The sequence below is a fragment of the Canis lupus genome, chromosome 14, assembly GCF_011100685.1.
Source record: "Canis lupus familiaris isolate Mischka breed German Shepherd chromosome 14, alternate assembly UU_Cfam_GSD_1.0, whole genome shotgun sequence".
Taxonomy (NCBI): Eukaryota; Metazoa; Chordata; class Mammalia; order Carnivora; family Canidae; genus Canis; species Canis lupus.
The window spans coordinates 56,868,689-56,893,662 of NC_049235.1; the positions used below are offsets into that span (position 1 = coordinate 56,868,689).

General features: G+C 43.6%; 1 long non-coding RNA gene across 2 annotated transcripts; it reads left to right on the forward strand.

Annotated features, from left to right (window-relative positions):
* Positions 1 to 24,974, forward strand: LOC111098701. 2 transcript variants are annotated; one of them, XR_005369246.1, is made up of 4 exons: positions 1 to 181; positions 23,278 to 23,486; positions 23,647 to 23,811; positions 23,977 to 24,974. It is a non-coding gene; the product is annotated as an uncharacterized LOC111098701 (long non-coding RNA). The 2 variants fall into 2 exon arrangements; XR_005369245.1 differs by having other exon boundaries at positions 23,278 to 23,811.

Sequence of the window (24,974 nt, forward strand, 5' to 3'; positions counted from 1 at the left end):
CTGAGGAAAGACGAGAGCATGATCTCCCATTTCCACTCAGGGAAACTGTTCTCCTTGACATGTTCAGGGGCGGGAAGGTAATATCGTCCACGCACAAAGAGTTCGGATGGGTGGTTTGGCCCAAGGGTGGAACATATTGTGCCTGTCGTCAAATAGTTGGACTACACGAACATACTTGCAGGTAAATCTAGTGTCAAAAGTGACCTTATAGAAAGTAATAGTTTTTTATTGAGCTGCTACCATAAACCGGGTGCTTTAAGTGCATTTTCTACACATTTGTCCTCAGATTCTTCAAAAATAATTACCATTTCCGCTTCCATATTTTACAAAATGAGGACATGGAAGCTGGAGAGAATTTAATATACCTATCAAAGAGGGGTGTGTGTGTGTATGTAACCTATATATTTAAAATTGACAAAATTAAAAGAAAAAATGAAAATCCGCCATCATAGTGGAATATTTGAATACAGCTCTCTCAATAAGTGATAGATCAAATGGACATAAGGCAGTACGAACAAGAAGATTTGAGGGCAACAATAGCATTGCTTCGCTGCAAGATTTCTCAAGTTTCCCTGATGGCTCAGTACCAGATCTCGTGAATGATAATTTCCAGGAGAGAGATCCAGAAAGCCGTATTTTTAAGAAGTGCCTCAGATGATTCTTATCTTACAGGAGATTTGGTAAACACCGATTTAATGAATACGCAGAAACTCCTGAGCCTGGTTCAAGTTACAAGGAACATTTACCAAAATATGAAACATTTACCATGACAATGCCTTGGCCATTTAGTGAGTTAGAGTAGATTCCAAAGAATTGATTTCACATGGAATTCCATCTCTGACCACAATTAAACAAAAATGAACTAAAAAATTAAAATTAAATTTCACACCCATGCATACACATGCAGAACAAAACAAAAATAATTTTGGAAATTTAAAAATATGTTTTTAATAACTCATGGTTTAAGGAAAAATTGGAAATTCAAAAATACTTAGAATTGCACAATAAAGAAAACACTATAACTCCGAATTTTGGAAATGTCAGTGAGTCGTATGTAGTGGGAAATTTTTAGGTTGAAAAGCTGTCTTACGGGATCCCTGGGTGGCGCAGTGGTTTGGCGCCTGCCTTTGGCCCAGGGCGCGATCTTGGAGACCCGGGATCGAATCCCACGTCGGGCTCCCAGTGCATGGAGCCTGCTTCTCCCTCTGCCTGTGTCTCTGCCTCTCTCTCTCTCTCTCTCTCTGTGTGTGACTATCATAAATAAATAAAAATTTAAAAAAAAAAAAAAGAAAAGCTGTCTTAGAAAAGAAGAAGAAAGTCTGAAGATAAATGATCTAAGCATCTATCTTAAAAACCTGGGGAAGAACAGAAGAATAAACTCAAAGGAAGTCAAAGAAGAGTAAAAACAAAGGCAGAAAATAATGAATAGAAAACAAAGATGAGAGGATCATCAAAGGTAAAAACTGGTTTTTGAAGAGCCCCCCTCAAAATTGACAGCTCCCTGGAAAGTTTCATCAAGAAAACAACACATAAGTTTCAAAGAAACACTTTCAAAAATGAAAAATTACAGATACTGGAGAGAGAAAAGAAATGCTTTGATGCCACAAATTTTGAAGACTTTGAAGAAATGGATATTTTCCTAGGATAATATGGTTCATCCAAATTGAAAATGTGACGACATAGAAAATGTGAGTAGCTTTGTAACTATTAGAGCCATTAAACAAGGATTTTGGTTTTTAATTCCCAGAGAGAAGATGTCATGCACAGATGATTTTAGAGATGAATTCTACCAAACGTGCAAGGGAGAGAACTCCAACCCTGGCACAGAAAAGGAGAGAACAGCCCACAATTCATTTTATGGGGCTAAATAACTTTGATGACCACAGCAGAACATTATAATCTTGAGAAAAGACACTTAGGGACCAGTCTTACTTACAAATATGGATCCACTGTTTTTTTTTTTCAGTAACAAGCTATTTTTATGATTTTATTAGTGCTATAACATAATTATTTTTTAATGACATAATATAATTCAAGTTATATTATTAGTGCCTAAAAGCTGAGCACTATTATATCTTCCTGGTGAATCGAAAGTTTGATCATTAGGTACGGAACACTTTTACCTCCACTGACGACTTTTGCGTTAAATTATATTTATGTGGGATCCCTGGGTGGCGCAGCAGTTTGGCGCCTGCCTTTGGCCCAGGGCGCGATCCTGGAGACCCGGGATCGAATCCCACGTCAGGCTCCTGGTGCATGGAGCCAGCTTCTCCCTCTGCCTATGTCTCTGCCTCTTTCTCTCTCTCTCTCTCTCTCTCTCTCTCTCTCTCTCTCTCTCTCTCTCTCTGTGACTATCATAAATAAATAAAAAATTTAAAAAAATTATATTTATGTATTATAAACTACCTGTATCAGCTTTCTCTTAATTAGCCCTTTTCAGGTCCATCTTTTTTGTTATCTTTTCCAACTTTTCTGCGCCTTTAGTTTTAGGCATGGCTTTTATACACACATCTAGCTGGACTGTTCTTATTTTAGTCCAGTTAGACAATCTATGTATTTTAAGAGGAGAGGAATCAGTCTATTTACATGTATTTTGGTTAATTGCTATCAACAGTTTGGATTTTCTTTGTCCTGCTTTTTCTTTTTCCCTTTTTCCCCTTTCTTGTCTTCTTTTAAAGTTCAAGGCTTTCATTATCATTTAAGCTTTTTCTCTTTCTACTGGTTTGGATGTTCCTGACTCTATTTTTGATCTTAGTCAAAACTCTTCCAATTTTACCCTGCTTCCATAACAAGACTTAACTTATATTTACCTCCTCCTGAGTAGCCCCTGGTCCCATGAATACTTACCTCCACCCACCACATATACTACCTTCCAGCTTTCATGCTATTTTGTTCATTATAGTTCTTTGCCACGTCCAGTGATTTTTATTCTCCAAATTGAACATAGTTATTTTTGCTTTGTTCAATGTTTTCTTAGATTTATTCTAATCTTTTTAGTATTTTCTTGATTCGCCCGTCCCTCTTGCAATCTGAGACTCCTTCCTGGGAATTTTTTTTTTCTCTAAATCTCTCTAGAACCCATCCTTTACATTTTCCTTGACCGAGAATCTATTTTTGTTTTTCTAAAAATGTCTTTCTTTTACTCTGTTTTATGAATGGTTGTATTAAGCATTTTGTTTTTGCTACTTCACCTATCTTCCGCCTTCCATCTTTGCGGTTGAGAAGGAAGGCCATTAGACTAATTATTTCTCCCTTTGAGCAAGCCTATCTTTCCTCTCCTCACTGGCTGCTTTTACAATCTTTTATTTTCTCTTTGGATTGCCCGGGTTATGTTCTGATATGTAATTTTTTTTATATGTCGTGTTTTGAATTCACTAGGTCTGCTCGATCTGAAGACAGATGCATTATCAATTCAGGAAAAAAGCTCCCAATTTTACCTTTCAAGAAGTTTTCTCTTCCTCTTCCCTTTTTAAATTCTTTCCTTTTGGACCTCCAGTTGGATGTATTTTGGGCATTTATCCTCCATGTTTTAGCTTCTTCATACCTTCTGTCTCTTTGTCTCTCTGTGGTGCGTGTTGCGAATGATTTTAGGCCCCGTCTTCTACTTTGTGTGGACAACAGGCCTTTAGACAATAGGCTTGAGCAATGGAGACTTGATCAAGGCCAAAGGGCCCACACTGACCCGGACCCCCTGGCTGAACACAGGTCCTTCCGGTGATGCACCTCAACATAACCATCGGCCCTACCTGACCACTGGGCTACTTACAACCAGTCACAGTTCCCCAAAAAGGGAAGACTCCATGCACCCCCATACCTCCTCATCTTCCCACTTCCAGCACAACCCGTCCCCTGCCTCATGGCAGATAGCCTCTCCTCTGCTGTCCTGCCCACCGCTGCCTTGTAGTTTATTCAATAAACTTCCAGCTCCTTCACTCTGCCTCAGGTGAATCCTTTCACTGCCCATGCCACCGGCTTCCACCCAACAGTTACCCCACTTTTGGGGGCCTCCATCCAATTGGAGAGACACCACAGTTTGTGATTTTCCTTTTTAGTTAATTCTGATTTACTGTAATCATCTATCGAGGGTTATAATTTCAATGATTTTACATTTCATCTTGAAAAGTTTTGATTTTTGAAAAATATGACTGTTTTTAAAAATACTCTCCTTTTCCTTATGGTTTTAATTCTCCATTCTATGTCTTAAGCATATTAAATATGCTTTTTTGGCATGTTTTTGCCCAATAATTTCAATATCTGAAGTCTAAAGGTATTTAGTTTTGATGGGATTTTGTTGTGTGTTTGTCTCACTGATTCCTAGTTTTGGTGCTATTACCTGGTGTGTGTTAGAACTTTGTTTTCTACTATGAGTTATATTCATTGCAATATTATTTATGAGAATGCTTTGAGGTCTGGATTGGGAGGCATTCTTCCAGAAAGGATTTCCTTTTGCTTCCACTAGGCATATGGAGACTGCCAACTCTGGTGTACTTTGTTACGATTATTGAAATCAGGTCGTAGAAGACAAGGAGTGTAGTGTCAGCCCCGAACCCCCATAGGTATTGGCCCTTGGCTATGGATTCTCAGGGGAGATATAGTTTGCCTTTCTCCAAAGCCAAGACTGACAAGTCCTCATGGGCAGGTTTTGTATGTCATTTTTTATTCCTACCTCCCTCTTTCCTGGAGGATATAGTCCTTCCTGGGCCTGTACTCTGTACCATGGACCTCCAACTTGACACCCACCCAGACTCTCCCAGCATGCATGCATGCAAGGCCTTGCCTCTGGGTTCCAGTGTGGCCATGAATCTGGAGATCTGGCCTTCCTCCTCCTCCTCCTCCTCAGAGCTGCATGGCCTCAAAGTTTTGTTACCTCTCGTCTCATGCTCTTTTTTTTTTTTTAATTTTTATTTATTTATGATAGTCACACACAGAGAGAGAGAGAGAGGCAGAGACACAGGCAGAGGGAGAAGCAGGCTCCATGCACTGGGAGCCCGACGTGGGACTCGATCCCGGGTCTCCAGGATCGCGCCCTGAGCCAAAGGCAGGCGCTAAACCGCTGCGCCACCCAGGGATCCCTCGTCTCATGCTCTTACATCACATTCCTGCCTCAGAGAATTTTTCTTACTTTTTTTGCAAATTCATTTTTGACTTGTGAAGAATGTGTACATAATATTTTATGCAGCATATCAGTGTTTGGCAGGTTTTAAAGATCTCTAGTCCATCCTAAAGGTGAAAATAGAAGCTCAGGTATATTTCCTTTTTTTTTTTTTTTTTCAGGTACATTTCCTTAATGGCACCTAATGTGGGTCTTTCGACTCTGGACTCGATAAATTCAAGATTTGTTAGGAACTACAAAGAGTTTTCTGTTTAGTTTAAACATAAGCATATATACAAATAACTAAAACATATGCAGGTAAAGCTGGAGAGTAATCCCACCATGTGATGGTTATTGGTGAACTCTCGCCCAGGAGCGGCTGAAAGAGTCTGCAGTTGTCATGAGGAATCAGTAGTGCCTATTGATCTTTCCTCTTTAATGATGCTGAGCCACACTAGGCCACAGTGCAGCTTCTGAGGTCTTGCAGTCTTCATGCCTGTGGCGGGTCTGACTTTAGTCTCCAGTGATTATAGGCCAAAGCTCTAGCCATTCTGTGGCTGTTGTGACTCCCTAAATCGTGCATGTGCTCAAAACGAACTAACTTGCAGTTGCCTCGCACTCATGGGTTCAGTTAGCTTGAAATATTCTCCATGTAGTGTTATAGTGAGAAGAAATCTATCGGCTCCTTGAGTTTTGATGCGAAAGAAACAAAACCATGATCTGATCCTGGAGCAACATAATAAGGATAGTATAGGTGAGTTTGGGGTTAAAGCCCAGGGCCTTTTTTTCTCTGTGTACACTTCTTTGTCTGAAAAAGGTGACATCTGTGTTAGTTAGGCTACAGGTTCAGCCGCTGTGATTGGGAGGCCGCTGGGTAGTGCCAGCCAGACCACATGCCAGCCAGAACTCAAGGCTCTGCTACTAAGGGAGGAGGAGGGCACAGTGGAGACGGGAACAACTAAGTCTGTGGGGAGAGCGGTAATGGGAGTCCGTGCTGGATGTGTGAGTTGTGGGCAGATCACAAAGGATCCGAAGTTGAACACGTTAGCCTTAGTCTGACAGATCAGGGAAAACCACAGAGGGGTTTAAGCATTGAACAGAATGCTCATATCATGTGAAAAAATAAAGTGCAAGCACCTTCCAGGGAAGGCCAGAGATAAGAGCAGCACCAAAAACAATTTAAAACTGTCAGATCTACATTCCAGCTGGGGACGCCTGGGGGCTCAGCGGTTGAGCATCTGCCTTTGGCTCAGGGCATGACCCCGGGGTCCTGAGATCGAGTCCTGCATCGGGTCCCCGCGGGGATCCCGCTTCTCCCTCTGCTTGGGTCTCTCTGCCTCCCTCTCTGGGTCTCTCATGAATAAATAAATAAAATCTTAAGAAAAAATAAAAAAGAACTACATTCTACATGCTTAGTACTCACATATTCAGTCTTTCCCTGATGTACGTATCATATGTGCATCAAAACAAGCTTGTTTTTAATATAAACCACTCACACTTGCAGTGTGGCAAATATGTATTTTTAGAGCATTTAGTGAGTGGGAAAAAGAGCCTTTCGTGACATACTTTGGTTTCCATTATCTGTCTGCTGAAATCCCTTAAAAGGGAATACCTCACATTTACCACAGGATGATAGCTTAAATTCAATTTAATACTCATCTTTATTCTTAATATTCCCTTGGGTCATTTCTCAAACAATAAATTTAGTTAATTGGGTTGACACAGGAAGTCAGGAGTAATTTCATCTGCACATCCCTCTTTGTGAATAGGCAAACTGTAGCCGTTAGCTCTTCAGTCCCCTAGAAGAAAACTCTGACCTAAGCACAAAGTGCTTAGCTATTGAAAACTTTAAAAGAGAGTCAAAATTGTGAGTTCCTCCTAACAACATATTTTTGGTATTTTTTACACAGGCCTTTTGCAAAAAGATTTTAAAGGACTTCACTGATGTTTTGACAAAGTGTCACTTCACTTGGTTAATGACAAGGAAATGAAGATGTAGGTTGGCTGTCTATAACATTCAACATGACTGAGTTAGCTATTTTCCTGTCTGCTCTGATTTTGTTTTTAATAAATATTAGCCCATTAGTGACATAGCAGTCACTCGTTTTTGTCATCGATTAAGCGAAATAATAAGATCCAGTTACTTGGCTTGATTTCCATGCGGACCAAACCGGCTGGGCAATATTCCACTTGCTGGAAAGGAAATGATCGTCTGGTCGTGTCCCTTCGTAATAATTGACACAACTCGGTGATGAACTCATACCCAACCAATTTTATGTCTTGCTACAACTGAGTGATGAGCCATTGAGCCTGCAAATAATTTAATTCCACTTCTGTGACTTTCAGAGCTAGCCAACTGTTTCTCAAACTGTGAGGCTGTGAGCACTCAGCATTCCTCTCTTACTGAACATCTGATTTCTTTCCACTCTATTTCCATGTCAGCACATTATACTTTATCCTTTATTTTTAGGCATCATGCTCTTGCCCTCTTCCAAATGAAAGAAAAAAAAAAAACACTCCATCACTTGGCTTGAGAACCTGTATATTAGGAAACAAGCCTGCATTTCTCTGTTAACAATCAGAAAATCTAAAGGGTTTGTTCTGTTGTTTAGCTGATATTAGCAGGTCCACTCGAGGACTCAAACATTTTTATGTCTTAAGATTTTATTTTTGAGTAATCTCCACACCCTATTCTTCTTTCCTATCCACACTGCTGGAGTGTGTCGATAAATGTGGTGGTATATTATCAGTTCTCATTGTTTCTGATCTCTCTGCAACATCGATTGCCACCATTTGAGTAGCTATTGTGTGTAGACAATGCCCTAGTTTAATGAATGTTTGCAGAATATTTTCCCCCAGAAGTGTCAACTTTCACCATCTTGGGAATAAGTGACTATTTTTAATGTAAAAATCTTCATGAAAATGGGTCCAACCAGTGATTATTAAAATGTGGGTTTAGCTTCTGCTCTGTTCTTCTCCCTGTAGGCTACTCTGTACATTGGGAATCCACTTCCGTGGCACTTAGGGAACAACATCACACGCTCGTTTGGAAATGTCATTTTTCTAATAATCAGTGTAGAGCAGTTAAAGGCACCATTATAAACCACAACAAGATATGAGCAGACCTTTCTATGCCCTAATTACAGACGTCCCTGTCATATGTGAAGCCTCAAGTCTCACGTACTAGAGGTTCTCTTTTTTTCTAGTGTAAAATGGAAATGTACTTAGCCAGAAGGTTTTCTTTTCAGGACTTCATGTATTATTAATGCTTAATGAAAACAGAATAAAAAATAATCTTATCGACAGAGGCATCCTTCTATCGACTGGCTCGTATCTCCCCAGAATTTCCTATTTCTCTTGCTTTTAAAAGCCGGTTGCTTTACCACCACCACCACCGCCACCCTCCCCTGCCACGCACGCACACGTACAAATGCAGAGAAATGAAACATTCTAAACACTTTGCATAGAAGCAGCTAGAGAATAAAAGATCCAAAGATATATTTTCAGATGGAGATCACTGCCCATACCAAACCCAATACCTGCCAAAGCTCCCTTTATGCAGAGTAGCATTATCTTCCAGGTCACTGTGCTTTACCCAGAAAGGACTGCGCTTCTGGTTTTCTCCCCTTATAATTTTAGGGTATGTCTCTCTGTGATACTGTGTGAAAGGAGGGGGGAAATACTGGTTGACGATTCTGCTTCACATCCCTGAAGAGCAATGAGATAAAGTAAATAAACAAATAAGAAATTATGAAGTAAGAGAGTATCTCCAAGAAACCCTGTATGTCAGTTCAAGCCCTTGTTTGTGCTCAGCTCAAACCGTTCCTGCTCAGCCCTGTGTCACAGGTACGGAGACAGCTCAGGCTCCTGTGTCTGCTGCTGCTCACAGATGGGCTTGGGCGACGCGAGGCGCTGGTAGGAGGCTGGAGAGCAAGAGGAAGGAGGAAGCCAGAGCCTTTCTCCACCCTTCAGGCTGGATGGATGCCACTTTCAGTTCATGGCTCCAGTTCCCAGTGAGGCCCCCACGGTCCCAGTGTCCTCCAGACAGCCCAGCCCCAGGCTCTGCTAACACTGGGGCTTCCCTTGGTCCCTTCGGCCTTGGGGTTAGAGTGGCTCCCTGAAGTTGTTAACCCCTGCGGTGCCTCAGGCTCCCTTTTGGTCTTACCGTCTTCGTAACCAGTGCCCTGGATTTAATTTTAGCTGTTCTAAATATTCAAAGTGGTTTCTGTCTTCCCGGTTGGATCCCAACAGACACATCCTGGATATTTAGAAAAACCCAAAGAATCCAATGACTCCCTGTTTCTTCTAGACATACATTTTTATGGAGAGAGGGGGAAAAAATCTAAGTGGACCACTTAAAAAAATGCCAACATCACTTGAATTTAAAATGGAAATCACCTCCAAATATGGCCATTTTTTCATTTATGGCTTAATGTTTCTGTATTGTGGTCTCTTAACACCATCTCCGTTAACACCGACATCTCACACCAGCTTTTTAACTATTCTTCAGAAGGCACAAAAGTGGACGTTGCCTTTTTCTGCTCCTTGTCAGGCCCTTACTCATGGCCATCCCCCTGTGGTTCAGCTTCTCCTTCTCATTGCCAATGGGTCCTCTTTTCCGAGTCAACCTCCAAGGAACACTGCGGTTGGACTACATAAGGCTTTAACTCATTCAAGCCAGGGCACACTTTGGATTCAACCACCGCTCTCAGGGGCTCCGTAGTATTTATTTGGTGCCTACAGTCTACAACCGTGCAATACATGTAATGGGAAGGTGAACACGAAGGAGCCTACATGGCCCTACTGCCCGGCTGGGGAGAGAAGCGCTGCTTGGCCTTCACGGGATAAGGACCTACGTAGAAAGGCCAGAGTGATACTTGTAGACGAAGATGCAGGCACGGGGGGAGATCTCCACTTAGGTGTCGTGGGGGGAGAGTCCATCCTGAGATGAGCATGTGAGCAGCCTGCCGTTATGACCCAGTAGGAATGATTAAAAAACTTCATGCAAAAAGTCCTCTGGACACAGAAGAAAGAGACCAGGAGGTCCCTTTCGTGGAGACAGAGGGACACATGGCATTTGCTGGCAGGGAAGAGGCGTGCAGGGCCTTAAAGGCCGTGAAGCAACGAGCCAGTGGACTTCCCAGCAAGGAGAAGAGGAGAGAATCAATTAGGAAGCAGAGCAGGAGACTGAGAGCAACAGACACCACGTGGAGAGGCCCCCACAAAAGCCGGGGAGAAATTCGATTTGCAAGACAAGAGGATGCTGAGGATGAAGACAAATAACTTTCTTCCAGCCTTATCTCATTTGTGCATTTAGACCAGGAAACGATGTGCTTAGGGCTTTGGGGAAGTGTCCCTAATATTTGAGAATAGATTAGAAACGTGGGTAAAGCAGCCTGTTTGTGTTGAGGTCACTTGGATGCTTGGAGGTCAACTGATCTGTTCACGTTCAAGCGGCCTCCGTGAAGGCCGGGGCTGCGTCCTGCAGAGACTGCCTCGTGCTACTGGCAGACCAAAGCCTGGACTGAGGAGATAACTGGTCCAATCCAAAACAGCATGTTTTTAAGCCTATGGTTACCAGGTTACCAGAGGAGAGGTACGTGGGGGCTGGGTGAAACAGGTGATGCACACTGGTGATTATGACAGAAACTTAAAAAAAATGGCATATATGTTTTTAATATTTACGATTCAGTTTATTTTTGGTACTCTACTTTTTTGGCTTTGTGTTTGTTTTTGTATATTTTTTATTGGAGTTCAATTTGCCAATATACAGTCTAACACCCAGTGCTCATCCCGTCTCCCGCCAAGTGCCCCCCTCAGTGCCCATCACCCAGTCACCCCGTCCCCCCTCCCACCTCCCCTTCCACCACCTCTTGTTCATTTCCCAGAGTTAGGAGTCTCTCATGTTGTGTCACCCTCTCTGATATTTCCCACTCTGTCTACTTTCCCCTTTAATCTCCTTTCCTCTTTAATCTCTTTCGCTATTTTTTATATTCCCCGAATGAATGAGACCATATAATGTTTGTCCTTCTATGGGAACTAAGTCCCAATAGTTCATTTTTGCTTTTATTTCCCTTGTCTTCATAGATGTACCTTGCAAGAAGTTGCTGTGGCCGAGTTCAAAAAAGGTTGCCTGTGTTCTCCTCTAGGATTTTGATGGAATCTTGTCTCACATTTAGACCTTTCATCCATTTTGGGTTTATCTTTGTGTATGGTGAAAGAGGGTGGTCTAGTTTCATTCTTCTGCATGTGGATGTCCAATTTTCCCAGCACCGTTTATTGAAGAGACTGTCTTTCTTCCAATGGATAGTCTTTCCTCCTTTATCGAATATTAGTTGACCATAGAGTTGAGGGTCCATTTCTGGGTTCTCTATTCTGTTCCACTGATCTATGTGTCTGTTTTTGTGCCAGTACCACACTGTCTTGATGACCACAGCTTTGTAGTACAGCCTGAAATCTGGCATTGTGATGCCCCCAGCTATGGTTTTCTTTTTTAAAATTCCCCTGGCTATTCGGGGTCTTTTCTGATTCCACACAAATCTTAAGATGATTTGTTCCAACTCTCTGAAGAAAGCCCATGCTATTTTGATAGGGATTGCACTGAACGTGTACATTGCCCTGGGTAACATTGACATTTTCACAATATTAATTCTGCCAATCCATGAGCATGGAATATTTTTCCATCTCTTTGTGTCTTCCTCAATTTCTTTCAGAAGTGTTCTATAGTTTTTAGGGTATAGATCCTTTACCTCTTTGGTTAGGTTTATTCCTAGGTACCTTATGCTGTTGGGTGCAATTGTACATGGGATGGACTCCTTAATTTCTCTTTCTTCAGTCTCATTGTTCATGTATAGAAATGCCACTGATTTCCAGGCATTGATTTTGTATCCTGCCACACTGCCGAATTGCTGTATGAGTTCTAGCAATCTTGGGGTGGAGTCTTTGGGGTTTTCTATGTACAGTATCATGTCATCTGCAGAGAGGGAGAGTTTGGCTTCTTCTTTGCCAATTTTGAATAAAAATGGCATATTTTTTCTGTTTATGTCTTCGTGGCAAAGTCCTTCATTTCCTTTCCCCCGTCCCAAGACCCTCCACATTAATGTTGGTCTCATTCTCCTTTGATCTGCCCTGATGATAGAAAACTGCATATGACACAGTTTTGCTCATGATATCCCAGTGTTTAAAATCCACTGATGCTTCTCCACCGCCTGCAGGATAGGTCTATCCCATTTCTATGGCACACGGGTAGGGTTGTTGGATTTAGCAAATAAAAACCCCAGGACTCCTAGTGAAATTTGAATCTCAAACAACAGATTTTCTAAAATATATGTTCTGTCCAATATTTGGGACACACTTATACTTAAAAATTATTTGTTGTTTTTCTAAAATTTAAATTAACTGGGATTCCTGTATTTTATTTACAAATCTTGTAAATGGGGCCGACCTTCATCTTCCTTTCTAGGCCCCTGCTAGTGGCACAAAGGGTCCTGGCTGTAGGTTGTAGCTATGCTGTTGGGGGCCAGGGGGGCAGATCTTTTCCATCTGAGGCCGCTCTGCTTGTTTCCAAATGACCAAGTCTTGCCCGTTCCTAAAATAACCTCCCTTACAGCTTATGAATCCAACCCTGACTTGTGGCTCCCTGGAAAAATCTGGTCCTTCCCAAGGCTGCTCATCCCCCTTTCCAGACTGACCTGGTTCACATGGCTCCTTCCTCCCTCTAGCCACCTGTTTACAGGTGTCCAGCTCGCAGCCACAGTGGGCAGAGCTCTCCGACGGAGCTGCTCTCACAAATCACACCTCAAATGGTCAAGTTTGTGCCAAACCGGGTTCCTTCACTTTACCACAGTGTCTGTGTTGTAACCTCAGGAAACCGGAGCCTGGGGTAACCTACTTCTGAGCTAAAAACTCTACACACTGTGTTGAGATTCTTTGAACTCAGACACGTAAACGTTAACCCAAGAATTCAGTGTATTTTCTCTCATGGTAGAGGACTATGAATAACGAGTTTAATCAAGTTACTAGTTGTGAGAATATGCTGACTTAGAATTTAAAATAATCCCCTCATCCAAGGAAGAGCTCCTTCTTGACATCAAAGGGAGTAGTTCCTCTACTCCTTGAGATGGCTTATCAAAGAGGATGGCAGTGGGATCTCTAGCAGGATTTCTCTGGATAAGTAAGAAAACATTACAAAGGTTTTACCAGGGTACCACTAGAAGTGTTGGAAATTGCAAAATAAATAAATAAATAGATAGATAGATAGATGATAGATAAACAGATAAATAAAATAAAATAAAATAAAATAAAATAAAATAAAATAAAATAAATCTGCATGTGTCCTTCAATCCTTCCTTCCTTCCCTGGGTAAGGAACTACATGGAAAGCATGATAACCCTTTCTCCCTTTGCACTGAAATCTCCACAGAAGAACATCATCAAAGTCTTCCTTTTTGACTTTAGAAAGCTTTTCAACAACAAAATAATTACCAGGAGGTTGTAGCCCTGGTCAAGCCATTCCCTCCCGAAGCAGAGGCACAGAGCAGAACGTGAACAGGAGCTGATTAAAGCAAATAGGCCAGGCTGGGGTGGGAGGTGGGGGGGGGGGGAAGAGGTGGGGCACTGCAGGCAACACGGGTTGAGTTACCCTACACCATGCTTAGGTTCCAGCACCAACGGCTTTGTAACGAGTTCCATTCCTTGGAAGGACTTCAGAGCTCTCATGACGAAATATAGCTGCTCATTCACGTCCTTGAATTTTAAGCTTCTTTGGTTTACAAATTAAACAGTAATAGTATAAAACCAATACGCATAAGGACAACCACTTCAGTCAAACTAATTGGCACCGGTGTTATGTAAACCTCCTTAGAGGAATCCAGATTTGGTGTTAAAATAAAAGGAAAGCCTCATTTTTTAAAAAGGAGGACAGTGGACTGGTGAAAATGTTCCTCGTCCCCTTTTAGCATTTCCCTCCTCATTCCACACATGAAATAATAGACAGCATTTCCTCTAGTCTATCAACCTGCTTTCCACAACTGGCAGAAATTAAGGGATATTACTGGATTAAAAACAAGCAAACACTGTACTCATTCTGTCAAATTCACAGCCGTGATATGCCATGTTCGGAAGATAGGCTGTGCTCATTTTCATTGATTTATTTCAAAACTTCTCTCAGTCAAAGGGTCCTTGGAGGCTTAATAACTTCCTGCTGTAGACTGTAGCAGGTGTATTAGGCCGGCTTGGTGAAATGTAGCCATTAACATAGAAACCCAATGTCTTCTCGAGAATACCAATTTGAAAGTAAGTTGGGGACAGGACCTGAAAATCATCATTTAATACCATTATTTCCAACAGCTTCTTCATTTGACATGGATGCTCTAGTGATTTAGTGCCATGACTGTAAAATGTCAGGAAGATTTATCGACACAAAGCAGATCAATTCGTATTAGAAAATAGGAACAAGAACTAGAACATCCCTTTTCTGAGTGACAATATTCAGCTATTCTAAGCAGAGCAGATTGAAGTAATAGCTAATTGGATTCTGCATATTGACATTAGAACTATTTTTTTCTTAAATTACCATCTAAAGTAAATAACGCCTGTGTCTCAGAGTCATGGCAGAGAACGGAAGCTATTGCATCCACGGACAGCAACCATTTCCAGTTCCATCAAGCTCAAGTGATAGTTCTATCAATGACCATGGAAGGAGTAGATTTTTAAGTGAATCCTGCATCTTTTTAGGGAAAGAACTACCAGTTTATTGAACCATATCAAATACAGTCACAATGGATCCCTCCTGCCATGTTGATGGTTGCTTCCATGGAAACAAGGCCTACAAAAGTAGCAAATATTCTGTTGTGCTTAAGAAATTAAGTATCTGTGTTTCCTCCAGCACCATTACTATTACTGGCTACGAGAGTTGTGAGTGGGTTTACTGTTACCCCCAAGCAAGTGCGATGAGTGCTGAGGTAAAGGTATGCTCAGGGTGCACAGGGGTCGCTCAGGCAACCCAGGAAGATTTCCCCAGGTGTCCTGGAGAACAAGTAGGAGCTCGCTGAAGAGTGAAGGGAGAGCTATCCAGGCCAGGAAAACAAATAGGAAGAAGAAAATAGCGGAGAAAGAAGAACCAGGTCTTAGGCATCACTGAATGCCCCACAGACAATCTCTACCTCAAGGTGAGGTAGAGAGGTGAGGTAGAGGTAGAGGTGAGGTGAGGTAGAGAGTGAGGGCCTCTAGAGGACATTAGTCACGTCTATATTCCTGGCATCTGTGTTCTAGGAAGGTGATTGCACCTCAACTTTCCTTGCAGAACCACACCGATTGCTTACAGTATCTCAGCATTTAATTCTAGACTAAGGACGTATTGAAGTGATCTGCCCCCAATGACATACCTACTGTAAGAGTCTCACGTAGTCTGTTCTAAGGATATACAGATTAATTTTCTCAATTTGCTACCCTAGCACTGAACAAAATGACTAGAAGGAAAAACCCACCACAAAAGAAAGAATCAGAAACAGTCTTCTCTCCCACAGAGTTACAAAATTTGGATTACATACAATTCGATGTCAGAAAGCCAATTCAGAAGCACAATTATAAAGCTGCTGGTGGCTCTAGAAAAAAGCATAAAGGATTCAAGAGACTTCATGACTGTAGAATTTAGGTCTAATCAGGCCGAAATTAAAAGTCAATTAAATGAGATGCAATCCAAACTGGAGGTCCTAACGACGAGGGTTAACGAGGTAGAACGAGTGAGTGACATAGAAGGCAAGTTGATGGCAGGGAAGGAAGCTGAGGAAAAAAGAAAAACAAAACATCATGAGGATAGGTAAAGGGAAATAAATGACAGCCTCAGAAGGAAAAATCTATGTATAATTGGGGTTCCAGAGGGCGCCGAAAGGGACAGAGGACCCATTTACTACCCTGGTTAATTCCTGGTTCCCCTTTTCTATCATGACATTTACACATATAGTATACAGCAGGCAGTAGGCATGGAGAAAATGAACAATGCCCAGCACCCCCTGCGCGTTTAGGAGACAGCCAGTGTTGCGATAGGGATGGAAGGTAGTGCGAGGCTCTAGATGAAGCTTTGTGAGTGCCGGAGTTGTCTGTGGAGCTTTATCCCTTGAGAGGCAAGCAACTGCATACAGCTGGCATCAAATTTGGGTCTTAACTCGAGATCGGAAAGGGGTATTTATCATCCCAGTAGAGCAGAGTAGGACAAAACTCAGAGGGGGGAAAAGCTGTGGAGAGTTCACTGCAGTAGAAAATTCTCGGCTCTATGTTGCCAGCATGGGGCAGGCGGTTACCCCAAGTTTCCCTCTCCCCTTTCCTGCTCTGGGCAGCCACAGAGTGATCCTGAAGAAAACTGAACAGGCAAGTGCTCAGGGGCTGAGTAAGCCACTCGGCACTTTCCCGCAGTGCACGTCCACGTTGGTTTTGCTTGGATACCCACGAGGGACCGTGGATTGGACCCCTTGACACCGTCGATCTGGGTGTGACTTTTCGGTGGCTGTCAGCCCGAGTTCCCTTCTTCTCTTCCTGTCGGGCCCCCATCCTGACCATGGCCATCTCCACGCTCCCAGGCCTTGCAGCACGGCCCACGCCAGACTGCAGGGCCCACAGAACAGAGCAGCTTTCCTGGCCATGGTGCTTCCCTCAGAACTTGGCAGAAATCTTTCTGGTGTTAGACGTGAGCGCAGAAGAGGACGGGGTTGGGGGCTCAGAAGTGGGAGATTGCAGGTACCCCAGGGCCAGGCAGGGACATGCGCTTTACTCCTTTCATCTCAGGTAGGACTTTTGCGCATGTTTTGTTCTTGTGTCTTGGGTTTGAAATGCAAATGTCACCTGGGCATCAGACAGAGTCATGGGGAAGAGATGTTTTAAACCCCTTCTGTGCCTGGAGATGTTTGAATCCCCACCCCCAACCCCCACAAATTATGTTCATCCCTGAGGACTTTAAGATTTTTAAGGGATTGGTTGCCTCTGGCTCCTCTGGCTCCAGGAGAACCACCCCCCCCACACACACACACAGGAAAGATTTTGTGAGCTTAACAGACCCTACTAAGGATTTAGGGTCGGGTAGGGGCTGGGAGCCTTTCTCTTGGCTCCGTTCTTTCTCTCCACTTCTCCTTTCTCTCGCTTCCTTCTCTGGAATGACAGAAAATTCTCCCTTTGCCTATCATGTAGACATCAGATTTTTGAGGAGTGCTTTCTCTCCCACCGGCATGTTCTACCAAACGCAGTGAGTGTTCCCAGAGGAGTTTGGTGATAATGTTTTCCTCCCAGATTTCCATTGGGAAAAACAGAAGCCATCACCAGAAAGGCTCCCTTATCCTCCAGTGCTGGGTTTTACAGGCTTAGGTGTGTTGGCGTTGATCTTTGCCTTCTTTCCTCCTGTTACGATTAGGAAGTCTCTCCTTGCCCACGAAAGCTAAAAGCTCATCATGCTTTCCGCATGGGCCTCTTCCTTTGCTTTCGTAAGCTTCTTACTGTTACTCCCTCCTCCAGGATCACTTATTTCTCTTGGTCGCCTGGATCTTGCCCATCCCTATACGCATTCTCTTGTGCCTCCCATTTTAAACAAAATTGAAAACTAACTTCTGTCCTTCTCTAGCTGCCACCCAAGTTCATGGTTCCCTTTTCCACACAGAAATTTGTAAAAGCCTTATTTATGCTGTCTCCCCATTTCCCCATTTTCAAGGAACTCTTCTACCTGTAACAATCCACCTTTCCCCTTTATCCTACCACTGGAAAAATTTGCCAGAGGCACCAATGATCTCTATGCTGTAAAATCCAGTGGCCACTTTTCTTTCTTTCTCTTCCTTGACTTCTTAGCCGCATCTGACAAGTTGATCGCCTCTTTCTTTCTGGACCCATGTCTTATCTTGGTTTCTGACTCCTTAGTTTACCTCTTAGTCCTCATGCTTCTATTTTTCAGTCTCCTCGACTGACTCCTCCTCTGTCCATCCATTAAAAAAAAATGGATTCTGCAGGGCTTCGCCCAAGTCCCCTCTCTACTCTCTTCCCATATAATATCACCCAATACCATGACTGTAAACACTGAGGACTCCTAAATTCTTTCTTTCATCTCCAAATTTCCATCTCTGCTCCAGACTCAAATAGCAACATGCTTATTTAACACTGTCAGTCGGGGAAATATGGTTAAGATGGCTAAAACAGAAATTTTTATTTCCCCCTAAAATCTATCCCATGCCCGTATAAATAAATTGTATCATCATCTTTTCAGCCACCTGAAGACACAAACTGTGAATTATTCCTGGGTTTCTGTCTCTCATTCTCCACAAAATGTCCCTTAGCAATTTTTATTAATTCTACCTCCAACATAGGTGAAAATCTAACCATCATTGACCTCCATCCAGGCCAGCATCACCTTGGGCCAGGGTGAAATCTCACAAAGTCCTAATTAGTATCCTTCCTCTCATCCCTTTTCAATTGATTTTTACCATCCAGGGTGATCTTTTAAGTGCAAATCTGATTAGGGGCTCCTGGGTGGCTCAGTTGGTTAAGCATCAGATTCAGTTTTGGGTCAGATCATGATCTCAGAGTTGTGAGATCAAGCCCTATGCAGGGCTGTGCTCTCAGAGGGGAGTCTGCTTGAGATTCTCTCCCCCTCCCTGCCCCCCCTCGTTCACTTGTGCTCTCTCTCACTCTCTTTCTCTCTCAAATAAATAAATAAATAAAGCTTTAAAAAAAAAAAAAGAAAAACATATGCAAATTTGACTAGGCCATGGCTTCCTAGTCTTTCTCAAAGCTTGGTCTTGGCCTAGAAGTCTCAACATTACTACTTAACTTTGGCACCTACAACTTGTCAAATTTGCCATTCACTCAGTGTGATCAACACCCCCCGCCCCCCACGAGCCCTTTCTTAACCCCGTAAATATGATAACTTTCTCCAGTGTAGGGTTTTAGTACCTGCTGGCTCCTCCTCTTGAACTATGGATTCCATGGCTCATTGCTTTGTTTTCTTTTCCTTCAGGTCATCTGAATGGCCTCTCCTAGCCATCTTAGTCTCCCATCCCTATTCTCTACCACTGCCTTTTTTATTCTTCTACAACTTCTAGTTGGTTTTCTGGTTTGTCTTCGCCATGAGACATTGGTTTATACAGCTTTAAACTTGCATGCCTAGGTCCCACTCGAGATATTTTGGTTTGCGTGACTCCTGAGGTGAAGTCTGTGGTCAAGATTTTTAATAGCTCCCTGGGTGACTTTAATGGGCAGTCAGTCGAGGTTGTGAACCATGCCTCTGGACCAGGGCTTCTCAAAGTACCCAGTTAACAGCATCAGTGGTCATCTTGTTAGAAATGCAAATCTGCAGTCCAACCATGAACCTACCTAATTAGAATCTCTTCGGGTCATTCTGATGGATGCTAACATTTAAGAACTGCTGCTCTAGAATAATGTCCACAAAGGTTATTCCTTGTCTCCAGACACACAGGTGCTGTGTCTTTGGCCTCAGAGGCATAATAGGTATTTGAATAAACAGCTGAATAATCCATAATATTCATAATAAAAATGAATAAATTACATAATAAATGATATAAGGTCTGAATGGCTTTCTCTTGCAGAGTTGAATGTAGGTGATCTGATACCAACATACTTTCCTTTACTAAGACCTAAGGATAAATTTCTTGTACTAGCCCTCACTAAGGAAGTATGTTATCTCAGAGATAAAAGAACAGCAAATAGTGTGATTTTCTGAACTGCTACCCCAGCGATTTCCTTTCTCAGCCTCATTTATATTGTTCCCAACACTATAGCACTGGGTGTTTTGTCAAGTGTGCTATTTTCACATCCCTGACTTCCACCTCTAATTCAAAGGTGGTAAAGTGGAGAAGCTATTTATTAGATTTTGTTGGTAACAGATTAGCACGCACATTTCTTTCCCTTTAATTTCCCAGTGAGTGGGTTACTCACGGCCTGCCCAATCACACGAGGGGATGTCTGCCTTTTCCTGGACGAACTTTCCTGTGTTGCACAGTCTTCTATTAGAAGCCCAGTGTAGCTGTTATCTGCATCTCGTCCCTGGCACCATCTGGAAACCTCACTATCCTCAGAATGCAAGGTGCATCTGTTTCATTCTTAGACATTTTATCATGCTGAGAACACGCAGGCACGGGGGGGACTGTCATGATGGTCTTGCTAGAGAAAGAAAAAACAGATTATCTACTCTAATTCAAGTATGGGGTTGAAATATTAGCTGGAGAAAAACAATATTAGTTCAAGCCACTCAGAAGTGAATTATCCCTCCCTTTGGATTGTGTCTCCAACAAATAAACCAAGAGCTGCTCCTGAAGGTGGATGCTAATTCTGTGGCTCAGGCTTATTTCTGGCATCATTCTCTATAATGCATCACTCTCCCAGACCCCAGGGAGAAATCATGTCAAAGCTCTATATTGGCCAAGAGGGCTGTGCCTGCAATCTCCTCCACTGCCAGGGGCGCCCTGGGGAGCTTTCCTCCAATTCACAGGGGCTTCATTGGTGCTCGTTTCTGTGGCTTTCTTACAGAGGCAGCAGCTTTGGAGGACACTGCAAGGACTTGCTCGAAAGAGATGTCCTCCCTTCCCCCGCTAGTCTTTGGTGGCTGAAATTCTTAGCTGCCATCACTCTTGAAAAGGCAAGAGTATGGCACTGTTTGGGGAAATTCATCCTTGACTAAATCCTCCTCTGTTTTCTTAGCTTCCACCTTTTTATGGTCACTGAAGATTAGCTTACCATAGATAAATCAGTGCAAAATATTGAGGGGGAAAAAAAGAAAAGATCCAGGCATGGGCTCTGCTCACTGCACTCTGCAAGTCAGGCAAAACAGATACCCTGTGCTGCATAACAAACAGAATTGTACATGCTCTGAAAAGTAGGACATGCCTCCCATGTGAAGAAAAGAATGGGTAGCCAGCTGCTACAATGAAAATACACTATGGAAACCGATCCTGCTGCTAGACCCTTCCGGAAATGATAAAGCAGGATATTTAAGGCTTAGCTCAAGGACTACATCCTCTACACAGACTTTCTCCCATCCTCTCTCCACCTCCCCCCGACACACATACACAACACACAAGTAAAATTGGCCACACCCTCTTCGGTGCCATAAGGGTAGGAATTTGTTTTATTAATCTTTGTATCTCCAGTGTCAAGAACAGCGGTACTCACTGGGTGAGTGTTTAGTATTTTTTTAAACAAATGAACAGACCTCAATTTATTAAAATGGTCCAGCAATAGAGTGATTTGATTTTCTAGGGAACGTAGAATGAGTGCTGCATTTCTATGTGAATAAGGTTTTTTTTTTTAAATTATTATATCCTCTATTTATGGATGAGAAAACTGAGCTTCCTAGAAATTAGGTAGTTACTTGCTCAAGGTCACTCAGCTAGAAGGTAGCTGATGTGGGATTCAACCCACATTTGTCCTCCCATAGTCATAGCCATTATGTCATATTGCCCTGTTACTGAAGCCACTTTCTGACATGCATTACTTTTCAGATCTAACCCAAGTAAAGCTTGGTTGATGCAAAACACTCTTCCCAAAGACAGGAAGATTCTATCTTTGATGATTAAGCTCTCATTGCTGGCCACAGTACTCGGATGGAAATGAAAAGCTTTAGGTCGTAGGGTCTGGTGAATCGCTGTTGAACTTGGTGAACTGGGGTAATCATGGGATCCTTCTGGGCCTTCATTTTCTCATCATTAATTACAGACAATACTGCCTACCCCGTTTTAGTCACAGGGTGGACAGGATCGTGTAATAATATGTGAAAATATTCTGTGAGATATTAAGTGGCACAAATGTTTAAAAAAAAGAGGACATATCACCAGGAATCATTGCACTGTAGAAAATTGGGCTGAAGTTCAAGAAATATTTGAATCACTTTTAAGAAATTCTTTGTCTATAAATGCATAGTATATACTAGATATATGTTCTTATAAATCCTAGTTGAGGTTTTCTATTAATTCCAACCAAGGAGATCTAGTGGGTTCCTTTGCCAGCCCGCCCGAAACGAGGTGCCTCGTGACCATGTGGCCCCCTCTTTTAAACAGACGGAATAACACATTCAGCGCTAATTAAAATCTTCAAAGGGTCTTCAAAGGGTAGCCGAAAATACTATGTATTTCCCTTATTTCAAACACTAGCAGATGAAAAGGTTTTTTTTTTTTTCCTTAATGAATATAGGATTCCCATCTGTTATCTTTACAAAAATGTACCATGTAATGCAGAGGAAAAAATAGAATTGAAAAGATTGTGTCATTCTCTTTCTTTTACAGTAAGCCATTCTTTTCTAGAACCAGATAATGTCTTTTTTTTTTCTTTCTTTCTTTCTTTTTTTTTTTGCTATCATATCTCCCTTCAAAGCCATGGGAAACTATTAATCAGTCCTGATGATAAAACATAACCAAGCAGAACTCCTGGCTGCCCCTATTTCAAAAACATGGTGATGATACCAGAGGTTGGCTCACACAGCAGCCACCCCAACCCCCTACTGGCTTGTCTTCTTGTGTTTGTGGCTGGAAAGCGTAGGCCTGAGAGTCCCAGAAGGTCAGCAGCTAGAGCCTTGTCAGGAGAGAGGGGCTCTGTAGGCAGGCGGGTACCAGGTCCCTGGTTCTTCTGGGGCAGCCATAGTAGGGTTTCTGGTGTCTGGGTCTAGCTCGTTGGGTGACAAGCAGTGGGCAGTGGGGACAGCAACGGCCTTGCAGCAATACAAATTCCGTGAGGAAACTGGGCATTTTTCATGCTTTTGTCTGCGGCTCAATATTTGCAACTGTGTTTTCCTGGGCATCCCGGAGAAGCCTGTGAGCTACCTACCATCCTTTTATAAACCCTTCTCCGTTCAAACAAGCCAGAGCGGAATCTGTGGCCTGGAAGTGTCCTGACATTTATAATTAACACCACATGGAGTTTTAACCAGCTTTAACATAGATTTGTGGATACACTTTGGCAAACACTGCTAGTTGCCTAACCAAAAGCCATTTCCCCTCTTTCGTACTGACAGAGCCCTGTTTTGTGGGGGTAGTAAATGTCCTCGACTAAAAAAAATGACATTTCCCAGCTTCTCTTGCCATTGAACATGGCTGTGGACATAACTGCAGCCCAAAGGATGTCAGCTGGAGGTGTCTGTGTAAGTTCTGCCTCCCTGATAGAAGTACAGCCCCCCTTTGTGTTTCTTTTTTGCCTACAATCTAGGTGAGGCAGCTGGAGCATCAGCATCCATCTCGGGACCATCACGGAAAGACCAAGAGAGTGGGAGATCCTGACATCCATGGGCCTCGGTGCCGATGCCAGCAACGAACACCTGCGCTACCTCCAGACTCTTCCACGAGACAAATCCATCTCCAATATCCATCGTCCAACACTATCACACTGGGGATTAAAGCTTCAACATATGGGTGGGGGTCAGTGCGCAAACACGGGGAGCAGCCACTATTTTAGTAACACACCCGCCGTGATCGGTAGACTGCCCCCGTCCCGTGTCAGGAGTCTGGGCTGGGTTGCCAAGAACCCTCACTTCCTTTCTTCACTAGTAGTTCCTTCTCTCTCTCTTCTTTCCTAAAGAAGTTTTACGTTAATAGGGAGAAGGATCTTGCACCCTCTCTAGGACACCACGATCATCTCTCAAAGAACAAAAAAAATAGAAGCTATGGGGACGCAGACTTCAGCTCTCTCTATCAAAGACTCCTCTGTCCGGGCTCCCCAAGTGTCACACAAGCTTAATTAAAGGTAACAAGTTCCCATGACCTGGGGGGTTTAAGTGTAGGCTGAACGACCTGTGGGAGGAGATAGTCAAAAATTAATATCCAAATATTAGATTCTAGTAAAAAGAAAACCCTCAAGTCCCTTCAGTTTTATGTTTCTTGGATGCTGTGTCAATATGTCTTTCACAAGCACTTTGCACCTGACCGTGAAGAACTTGTGTGCCATCTTTGTGATGAACACCCCACCCCTCCCACGCCACGTGTGCGGCGCGGACGCTGTTCTTTCCTGGGTGTGAAGGAGGCTTTGGAAAGAAGTGAAACCCTGAGGCCGAAGGTGGGACAGCTTGCTCTTTGGAGACAAGAGCAAAGATGGAAGGAGGCTGGTGAGTACAGGAGGGAGGGCACTGAGCTCCTGCAGATGGGAGCTGGACGTGGGGCGATCACGGAGCCGAGTAAGATTCAGTCCCTGGAAAAGAACCTGTATGTAGAGACCTGCAGCTCGGGGGACCAGGTGAGCGTCCGGCTCAGGGTTCTGGAGAAGACGGGAGACCGGGGTCAGCCTGTCCCCGGGACAAGATGTATTTCCTTATGCCCTTGAAGCGGAAAATGCTCGCTCGAGGGCGCAGAAGCACCTGGGGAGGAGCACACACGCTTCCGTCTAACACTGCCCCGCGCCACCTGCAGCAGGTGAGTGGGGACTGCTCACCTGTACGGGGACGCTGGCCTTCGGTGACTCTGGCCACCTTGGCCCGGTGTGACACTCCCAATGACTCATCACAAAGACGGGTCCTGGAGGGCCTAGGGGGCCGGGCTGTGCTCCCAGGCCCTCGGGCCAGGCAGGTGGGCGACTAGCCCAGGTCCCCGGCTGCCTAACCGCGCTCTCCTTGACGGCCAGCACCGCTGTCCCTGGCAGTGGTCCCCACGGTCCCGAGGTCCCCCGACTCCGCTACGCATGGCCCGGGTACCATCCAAGGTGCAAGGGCCCCGATGCCCTCTCAGGCTCTTGAGCCTCTGCTCAACTCTTGGGGTTTGTCCACGCAGGCCGCAGGTGGTTGGAGAGAGGCATCCTTCCCCGCTGGGTCCCCCGTGCCCCCAGCACCCAGTCCCCGGGCCGCTGCCTCCAACCCAGCAGGGCTCCAAGGAAACAGGAACCCCACGGCCTGCTTCGCCTGGGCTCCCCTCAGCTGG